General features: G+C 39.6%; 1 pseudogene across 1 annotated transcript; it reads right to left on the bottom strand.

Moving 5' to 3' along the window:
* Nucleotides 1-7,270: 7,270 nt before the first annotated feature.
* Nucleotides 7,271-8,368, bottom strand: LOC309824204 (kelch-like protein 7; annotated as a pseudogene). The gene is made up of 2 exons: nucleotides 8,250-8,368; nucleotides 7,271-8,149 (listed from the first exon to the last, which is right to left on the bottom strand). The product of its transcript is annotated as a kelch-like protein 7 (transcript).
* Between the last annotated feature and the right edge of the window lie 1,244 nt (nucleotides 8,369-9,612).

Here is a 9,612-nt window from a genome sequence, read left to right on the forward strand (position 1 = left end):
GTGCAAACCAGTGATCCCCAACTGAAAACCAAACCCCTGGACATGTTCCAGCCATGGTGCACAACAGACTGCAATGGTTCCACCTGCCAGCATCTGGGAACATCAAGGTGGTTAACCTTGATAAGGCTGGCAAGACAAAATTCTGGCAAATTCCTGTCACGAGTCTTTGAGGAGCTCAGTAGAACTCTTGGAGAACTTCACAATGTGAAATCCTTCTGCAACAGTTTCCAATGTTGGCTGTACATTGGAAATCTTGAGAATTTCCTAATCAAAGAAGCCAGAAATTTAAACCAAGAACCCCCACAAATAAATAATGGCTAAAACAATGGGCCGAATACTTTTCTAAGTACTTTAAATGTTCTTTCACTTTTACTAGCTCCCTAATCACATATGCACTGCCATTGCCTTTTGTATGTGGGGAAACTGAGGCACAGAGAGCTTAAGTAATGGTTCACAGTCACAGGCTAGTTAGGATAGAGCCAGACCTTGGCTTCGGCAGCTCTGGTCCACCAGGCTGTTGATGACTGACCTACAGCCTTAGGAGTTAGCAACACCAGGTACCTGGGGACTTGCGTGCAAAGGAGAGGGGCTGACATAAGCAGGCATACTTGAAAGTCTTTTTAAAAGTAGTCGGATCCCAGGTCTTTTCTCCACACCACACATCCAGGCTGTAGCTTCCTGCCCACCCTGTCAAAGATAAGCTGTTTTTGCTTTGGAGAAGGTGGAGTGGAGGTGTCTGTCCTAAGACACCAGGTGCAGATAAGAGTGAGCACAGCAGGGGAAAGGCTGGGCTGGGAAATGTACCCACAGTGAGGCCACCGCAAAGGCCTCCTGCTCTTCCCTTTTGATAATTAAAACACAACAGAAATTAAAAATCCATTTCATACAGGGTTTGGAGAATGAAATTGAGGATGTCTAGAAAGCCAAACAAAATTACAAAATGATGGAAAGTAGAAAAGATAAGAAATTAGACCTCCAAACCAGAAGATTCATTAGCCAAATTATAGGAGTTGCAGGAAGGAAAAAGAGCGATAGAGATAGAGGGGAGAAAGGAGGGGGGAGGGGAGGGCAGGAAGGAAGGAAGGAAAGAAAGAAGGAAGGAAGAAAGGAGAGAGAAAAAGAAAGGAAGGAAGGAAGGGGAAATGAGAAGAGAGAATGAAATAACACAGCAAAATTTTCCAGAACTGAAGCACATAAATACTGAGACTGACCAGGATTCAGGTACAAAGAGACCATTCTGTGTGGAAAAGCCTCAGTGGGAGAGAGAAAGAGAGAAACAGGTCACATATAAAGAATCAGGTGGGGGGGGGGTGAGGGGGGAGGGTAAGCTGGGACGAAGTGAGAGAGTGGCATGGACATATATACACTACCAAATGTAAGGTAGATAGCTAGTGGGAAGCAGCCGCATAGCACAGGGAGATCAGCTGGGTGCTTCGTGTCCACCTAGAGGGGTGGGATAGGGAGGGTGGGAGGGAGACGCAAGAAGGAGGGGATATGGGGATATATGTATACGTATAGCTGATTCACTTTGTTATAAAGCAGAAACTAACACAACATTGTAAAGCAATTTTACTCCAATAAAGATGTTTAAGAAAAAGAATCAGGATCAGGGAATTCCCTGACAGTCCAGTGGTTAGGAGTCTGCGTTCTCACTGCCGAGGGCCTGCGTTCAATACATGGTCGGGGAAGAAAGATCCCACAACCTGTATAGCATGGCCAAAAATAAGAGAAAGAATCAGTATCAGTGGACTTCCCTGGTGGCACAGTGGTTAAGACTCCACACTCCCAATGCAGGAGGCCCGGCCCGGGTTCGATCCCTTGTCAGGGAACTAGATCCCACATGCATGCCACAACTAAGAGTTCACATACCACAACTAAGGAGCCCCTGTTCTGCAACTAAGGAGACTGAAAGCCACAACTAAGAAGTCCACCTGCCAGGAGAGCACGGTACAGGAATGTAAAACCAGACACAGAGAGAGGCAGTTCAGACTGCTGATGGGGGCTTGGGGGTACTACTCGTGATAAGTACAAAGAATACGAAACAAATTTAAAAGGCAACTTTTCATCTCCAAGGAATGTTAAGGAGTTGGGGCAGAAAAGGAAGACTAATTGCAGCGTACTACATGGGTCAGTTCTCAGTAATATTTGCATAATCAAAATAATGTAAACACTGAATGTTAATCTAACCGAAATACACTATAATTGTATTGGAAGAACTGGGGTTTGGAAAGTGCGTATGTGGTGTGAATGTATTATAAATTTCAAAGAACCAATTGATTCTAAGGAATAATTGAGACTCATTGCTGCTGGGGTGTGAGAAATAGAAAAAGAATGGATGGGGGCTGCCATTTCTCCAGACAGGCCTTGTACAACTGATGGACCCCTCAGATGACGTGCACACATAACTTCAGCCCAGAGTTTTGTAGATCAAGTACTGCAGTCAGAAACCCCAACCAGGAAAATAATTGTATTTTCCCTTAAGCCTCTGATTTTGACAGTTTTGTATCTTCATGGTCTTAGCAGAAGTAACTGGCTGTAAATGTATTTCCAGATATCTGAGTTAATTGACATGTTGGGTGAAATTTCTTATGATTGTCAGTCGGTCTGTGTGGTGAGAGATGCCTGGTTTTATAGAAATTCATACTGAGTGGTTCTGCCAGTCATTTGACCTGTGCTTTGGCTGATCTTTGGGTCACTCCTGCTGGCAGCCTCAAAGGCCCATCTATCCTCAGGGCAGGGTATTACCATTTGCTAAGAGGGCATGCAGCTCATTCATAAAAATTTAATCTAGGAGGAATGCAAAATGGTGCCAACACTATGGAAGATAGCTTGGCAGTTTCTTAAAATGTTAAACATAGACTTATGTACCCAGCAATTCTACTCCTTAGAATCTACCCAAGAGGAAGGAAAATATATGTCCACAAAAGACCTGTGCACAGATGTTCATAACATCATTACTCATCATTGCCAAATAGTGGAAACAACCCAGATGTCCATCAATTGGTGAATGAAATACTACTCTCTAGTAAAAAGGAACAAACTATTGATACACACTACAACAGAGGTGAACCCAAAACTGCTACACTGAGAGAAAAAAGCCAGACATGCAGACCAACAGAATGATTCTATTTATATGAAATGTTCAGAAAAGGCAAACATATTGAGACATGAAGCAGATCAGTGGATGCCTGTAGGGGGGGCAATGGGAGGTGGGCAGTGATTGGGGACTGACTACAAATGGGCCCAAGGAAGGTTTTTAGGGTGATAGAAATATTTTAGAACTGCATTGTGGTGATGTAGTACAATCCCATAAATTTACTAAAAATTACTAAATTGTAAAGATTGTTTACTAAAAAATTAATTTTTAAATGGTTGAATTTAATGGTATGCAAACAATCTGTCTTAAGAAAAATATTTTGAAATACTTCTTTATAAAAAGTGGAAACTAAGACATGATTTTGTGTAAAAGCATTTCCATTCTGATTCTCCCAGTGATATTACAGGTTAGACCTTCCTTTAAGTCCTTTATTCCTCATACAAGATATTACATGAAGTCAGCTGCACTACACCTCACCAACAGCAAAGCTGTTTGAGGTGAGATGGGGTGAGATGCAAAGAGAGATATCTAGAAAAATAAAGGATCTGCAATTGTAGCAAAAGAGAGAGAATATTTTCCAACTTTTAAAATGAGGCATACTATAATTTGAGTTTTCTCTGAGGAGTTGTGCCCCCATGACATTACATTTTGAAGTAGAAGATCTTCTCTTAGGGCACTTCTCAACATTGAATGTTAGTCGAGGGTGGTGATACTGGGTCCCATCTAGACAGAGTGTTGATGTAAATCTGGAATGATACAAATGTGTGAAGTGGAAAGATATAATCCTATCAGCAGTTAATGAAAACTGGTGTCCAATATTAATCTACTATGATCTACTATAAAAAGTCATTTTTTAGAATTCGTTTTAAAAGTTGAGTTCTTTTTGTGTGAACTTTTCAAAATTGCACACTTTACTGCTTCCATTTGGCTTTCCTTGCCAGTTTTACCAAACCATCAAAGCATACTGGGTTTAAAGAGTTAACATGGATTTAGGGGGAGTATGACTACCTCTAGCTTGGCCTAAAACCTCCCTTTCAAGGATAGAGAATAATAGAGGACTGACTGATAATAATCTGTAATGTTATATAATCTATAATACTATAATTTAATAACAATATATGAATAATGAATAATGATTGATACTACTATATGTGAACATTTCCCTACCCTGAGTCTATAGGCTGCCATCTAATACTGTTAGTTGTGATTATAGGTTAGCTTTGTCCTGTATTTCCCTCTCTGAATCAGACACTTACTTAGAGGTGTGGTCAAGAGGAAACAGCTTTTCAAATTCAGATTTTCCAATTGAGAGTTTAGAGTAACCATTATTTGATGCTAAGCATTCACATCTCCTATGACAGTAATGTTAACTGACTGGAGCATAGAATGTATAAAATTCAAAACACTATAAAGTTTGAATTAGATATCTGAGTGATATTTACACCTTAACAAAAGGAGTTTGTATATTTAGACATATCAGACCAGTTCTATCAGAAAGCCAGGCCAAGAACAAGAAAAATAAATGATATTTTTAGTTCTAGGAGACTAGAGAATTTTGCTTCTGTTACTAGTAGATCTGCATGATTGGTGCAGTATTGTCAGGATGGACTAGATTATACTGTGGTAACAAAAGACCCAACATCTCGTGGGTCTTTACTTTATCTACACATCAACCCTGGGTCAGCTGCACTCTGCTCTCTGTTGTCTTCTCTCAGGGACTCAGTTAGCAGAGCAGCATGTTATGTCCATGATCCTGTGCAGAGAGAACAGTGCTGGCAATGCTCACACCTTCAAGCTTCTCTCAGGAAGTGACATCCATAACTCTGCTCACATTTCACTGGCCAGAGCAAGTCATGTGACCATGCCTGAGTCGTGTATGGTGATGCTGTTCAATCTTTCTGAGAAGAGTGGAGCAGTGATTAGTGAATGACTGGTAATGCAGCGTTCCACAGCCACACTTGTCTCTACTGAGAAGGCTGTGAGGTCCCCAAGGGCAAAGGCTGCCCTAAGAATCCCTGCACCTTCAGCATCTCAATTCTGGCTGGCACAAGTTCTTGCTTAATCACATCTCAGGAAACACCAACCCAGTGAATGGTTGATAAATGGATGGAAGAAGTATAAATGAATACTAGAGTCACATAATCTAGGGCTTGACTAGAGAAACAACACAATGATGCCTGCTTTCACCATTTTTATTCAGTATAGTACTAAAAGTCCTAGCCAAAGCAGTTGGGCAATTGGGCAAGAAAAAGAAATGGAATTGATTATAGTTGGAAAAGAAGCAGAAAAATTATCTGTGTTCACAGATGACATGATCTTATACTGTAGGAAACTCTAAAGATTACACACACACTCACACACACTCACAAAGAAAAACTGATCTCCTTCAAAGAGACAATTGGGGTTTTTTTGCAACTTTTTCAGCAAAGTTGCAGGATACAAAATCAACAGACAAAAATCATTTGTGTTTTTATACAGCAGCAATAAGCAACCTGAAAAGGAAGTTAAGAAAACAATTCCATTTACGATAGCATCAAAAAGAAGAAAATACTTCAGAATAAACTTAACCAAGGAGGTGAAAAACTTATACATTGAAAACTATAAAATGTTACCAAAAGAAATTTTTTAATAAATGAAAGGACATCTGTGTACTTGGATTGGAAGACTTAATATAGTTAATATGTTAATACTTCCCAGAGCAATCTGCAGATTTAATGCAATCCTTGTCAAAATTGCAGTGGTGTGTTTTGCAAAAATAGAAAAATCCATCCAAAAATTCAAATGGAATATCAAGGGACCTGATAGCCAGCACAGTCTTTTTTTTTTTCAATTAAGTCAACTTTTATTTTGGCATCAATATTATAAAATATTCCCATGCTACAGTTGGAGAAAACCAATTCTAATAGAATAGAGCACTGGATTCAGATAAATAACTCTTTTAGTAATCATTAAGCACTTGAAAACTTTAAAAACAGGTACAGGTGGGGAAGGGGAGATTGAGCAGGCTTCATGAAAGGACCATGACAAGAACAATATCATTTCAGTTCAGTATAGCAAAGCAAGATTTCTTTACCTACTACTTTATCAACTGATCTACTAGAAACAATGTTAAGATTTTCTTTCTTATCATTTTTCAGTCAGCCATTAATACAAATATTTGCCACCTCTCACAAATGATATCCAAGGAATATCTAAAGGTAAGATTTTATAGGAATATTGGCTTAATTCTAGATAATTCAGTTAAGTAGTACTGCTTAAATTGTTCTCTTTGAAGGAGATCAATTCAGTGAAAATAATCATTTGGGGCTAGTATAGGACACACATCAATGGGTTCCATTTAATGATAGTTAAAACCATTTTAACATCTCTAAAAATATTAAGTTCAAGAATTTTAAAACAATTCTTATACAGTACTTATTATTAAGCAGTCTACTTGAATTGAATAATGAAATAATGTTAGCCTTGGGAGATTCAAAGTAAATAAGAATAACTTATAATTAAATCAGCCTCCCCAATTGTTTTTTTTGTTTGTTTATTTTTTTTATTTTTGCTGTGTTGGGTCTTCGTTTCTGTGCGAGAGCTTTCTCTAGTTGTGGCAAGCGTGGGCCACTCTTCATCGCGGTGCATGGGCCCCTCACTATCACGGCCTCTCTTGTTGCGGAGCACAGGCTCCAGACGCGCAGGCTCAGCAGCCATGGCTCACGGGCCCAGCCACTCCGCGGCATGTGAGATTTTCCCAGACCAGAGCTCGAACCCGTGTCCCCTGCATCGGCAGGCGGACTCTCAACCACTGCGCCACCAGGGAAGTCCTCCCCAATTGTTTTAATATTAGAAATAATAAAGACAACCAATTTATATAAAAATATTACATTTAAATAATAGTAAATGGTGGACATTTTCAAGATGAAGTTTTTAGAAGAAAGAAAGGAGAGGCTGGTACTTCTAATAGAAATATTTAATAAATATTGTAATGGGATTCTAATGGTATTAGCATTAGGGAATAAGTAATAATGGATGGAATGAGGATGTTTTCATTAGTAATTATATCCTCAGTTATTTAAATTTTCCACTGGAAGTCTAAAATCTTGTGATTGAGTATACAGAAGAGCATTAAGTATGTGCCATTTATAAGAGCAAAGTAAGACATCAAATAAGAATTCTGAAGTTACAGTCTCACTTCCAGGGTCCTGCAGAATACTGATCTTGTTTTTTCAACTTTGGGTTAAAATATCTACAAGACTGGTTGGGAGCCTCCAAATGCAGTAGTCATGTTTCTTTCTTCTGGGACTTGTGCCTTCTACCAGTTCTTCTCGATCTTCTGGAGACAGGAGATGGTACCTCATTCCACTTATTACCATCTTAAAGCATTCAGTATTGTCTTGAATAAGTGGTTCAGCTTGTACCATTTTACTTAAGGAATTCTTTGATGCAAGACAAAACCTGACTTTAGCAAGGATGTCAACCATAAATGGCTGGCACTTAGGTTCATCATATTTCAACCACCTGACTGCAGCATCATAAACCTGACCCTCTGCTCTTACAGTCAGAGTGTCCTGGTTGAGAAGATGTGTAACTCACTTGACATCAAGTTATAGAAACTCATCAGTATATAAACTTCAGTAAAATGCTGATGAATAAAGTCATCTGCAGTTGCTTTCAATTCAGGACCCTCTAGACCCTCTGCTAGCACACTTATACCAAGACAATTTGAAGCATCAACTTCTTCTTTCAAAAAAATCAGCACACATTTTCTTCACAGGTTCAATCTGGTACTGGTTTGCTGCATCTAACAAAGACTGAACATTGTTGCTATTCACAGAAATTCTAGTAGTATAAGCGAATTCCGCAAGTTGTTCAATAATGGTCAGGTTCAGCATCTTTGAGTTCTACTTCAAAGGACGTTGATTCAAGCATGTTAGGTGTGAATATTAAGTTAAAAAAAAATGACTAGCTGCAGCAAGGACATGATGAGCAGGTATCTTTCTTTGCTGGACTTTAAGGATCACATCACACAATATTTTCTTTGGATTTATGTAGCTTGTCAACAAGGTTCTGTAATCAGTACCTCCCAGCATGATGTCAAGTTGACCCTGGGTACAAATCCCTGGGTAGACTGTAGATTCAACTACAGTTCGTGGTGGATTTAAATCACTGTTTCCACATGTTATTCATGATGCTCATGAAGCCCGCCAACAATTTAGCTTCTCCTAGAGCAGCAAGTTTCTTCTCAGTCTTCTTCTTGCTGCTCTTCTCCATCCCATAGGCTGCCATCCTCCCTCAGCACGGTTCATGCCCAGGGCTTGCCAGGCTGGGAGAGGGGCTGCATGATCCTGGCACACTGGGGCTTCTGCTTGCCAAACACCAAGGCCAGGACTGCAGCTGCAACACCCTGCTCCCGAATGCATGGGCGGTGGTGGCCTGGCCACTGTGGTAGGACAAGGTCGGATGGCCCCCTTAGAAATTCACAGGGAGGAAATGTCGCTGGCTGGGCTGCATCTCCCATCTCCAGCAGAAGTGGAGCCCAGAGGAGGAGCCTGCACTGCCAGCACAGTCTTGAAAAAGCAGAACAAAGATGGAGGTCTCACACTTCCTGATTTCAAAATATAGTACAAAGCTACAGTAATCAAAACAGTGTGGTTTTTGCATAGACAAATCAATGAAATAGAATCGGTAGCTCAGAAATATATCTTTGAACATAAGGACAAATGAGTTCTGACGGGGTTCCAAGACAACTCAATGAGGAAAGGAATATCTTTTCAACAAATAGTGCTGAGAAAACAAGATATGCACATATAAAAGAATGAAGTTGGACCCTTACTTTACATCATATGGAAAAATTTAACAGAGAGACTTCCCTGGTGGTGCACTGGTAAAGAATCTGCCTGCCAATGCAGGGGACATGGGTTCGATCCCTGGTCTAGGAAGATTCCACATGCCGTGGAGCAACTAAGCCCATGTGCCATGACTACTGAAGCCCACATGCCTAGAGCCTGTGCTCTGCAACAAGAGAAGCCACTGCAAATGAGAAGCCCATGCACTGCAACGAAGACCCAATGTAGCCAAATAATAATAATAAATAAACAAAAACCTTAAAAAAATTTATTAGAACTCAAAGGCCTAAACATAAGAGCTAAGACTATAAAACTTTTAGAAGAAAACAGGGAGAAAGGTTCATGACTTTGGGTTTGGCAATGATTTCCTAGATATAACACCAAAAGCACAGGCAACAAAGAACAAGTAGATAAATTGAACTACATCTAAATTTAAAACTTCTATGCATCAAAAGACACCATCAACAGAGTGAAAAGACAACCCACAAAATAGAAAAAAAATTTGCAAATGATGTATCTGATAAGAGGTTAATGTTCAGAACATACAAACTGGATAAATATACAAATATGTATGTATAAATATACAAACTCATACAACTCAACAATTTTTAAATGAACTAAAAATGGGCAAAGGACTTGAATAAACATTTCTCCAAAGAAGATATACAAATGGACAATAAGCAC

The sequence above is a fragment of the Grampus griseus genome (assembly GCF_964374135.1).
Source record: "Grampus griseus genome assembly, chromosome: 6".
In the NCBI taxonomy this organism is placed as follows: domain Eukaryota; kingdom Metazoa; phylum Chordata; class Mammalia; order Artiodactyla; family Delphinidae; genus Grampus; species Grampus griseus.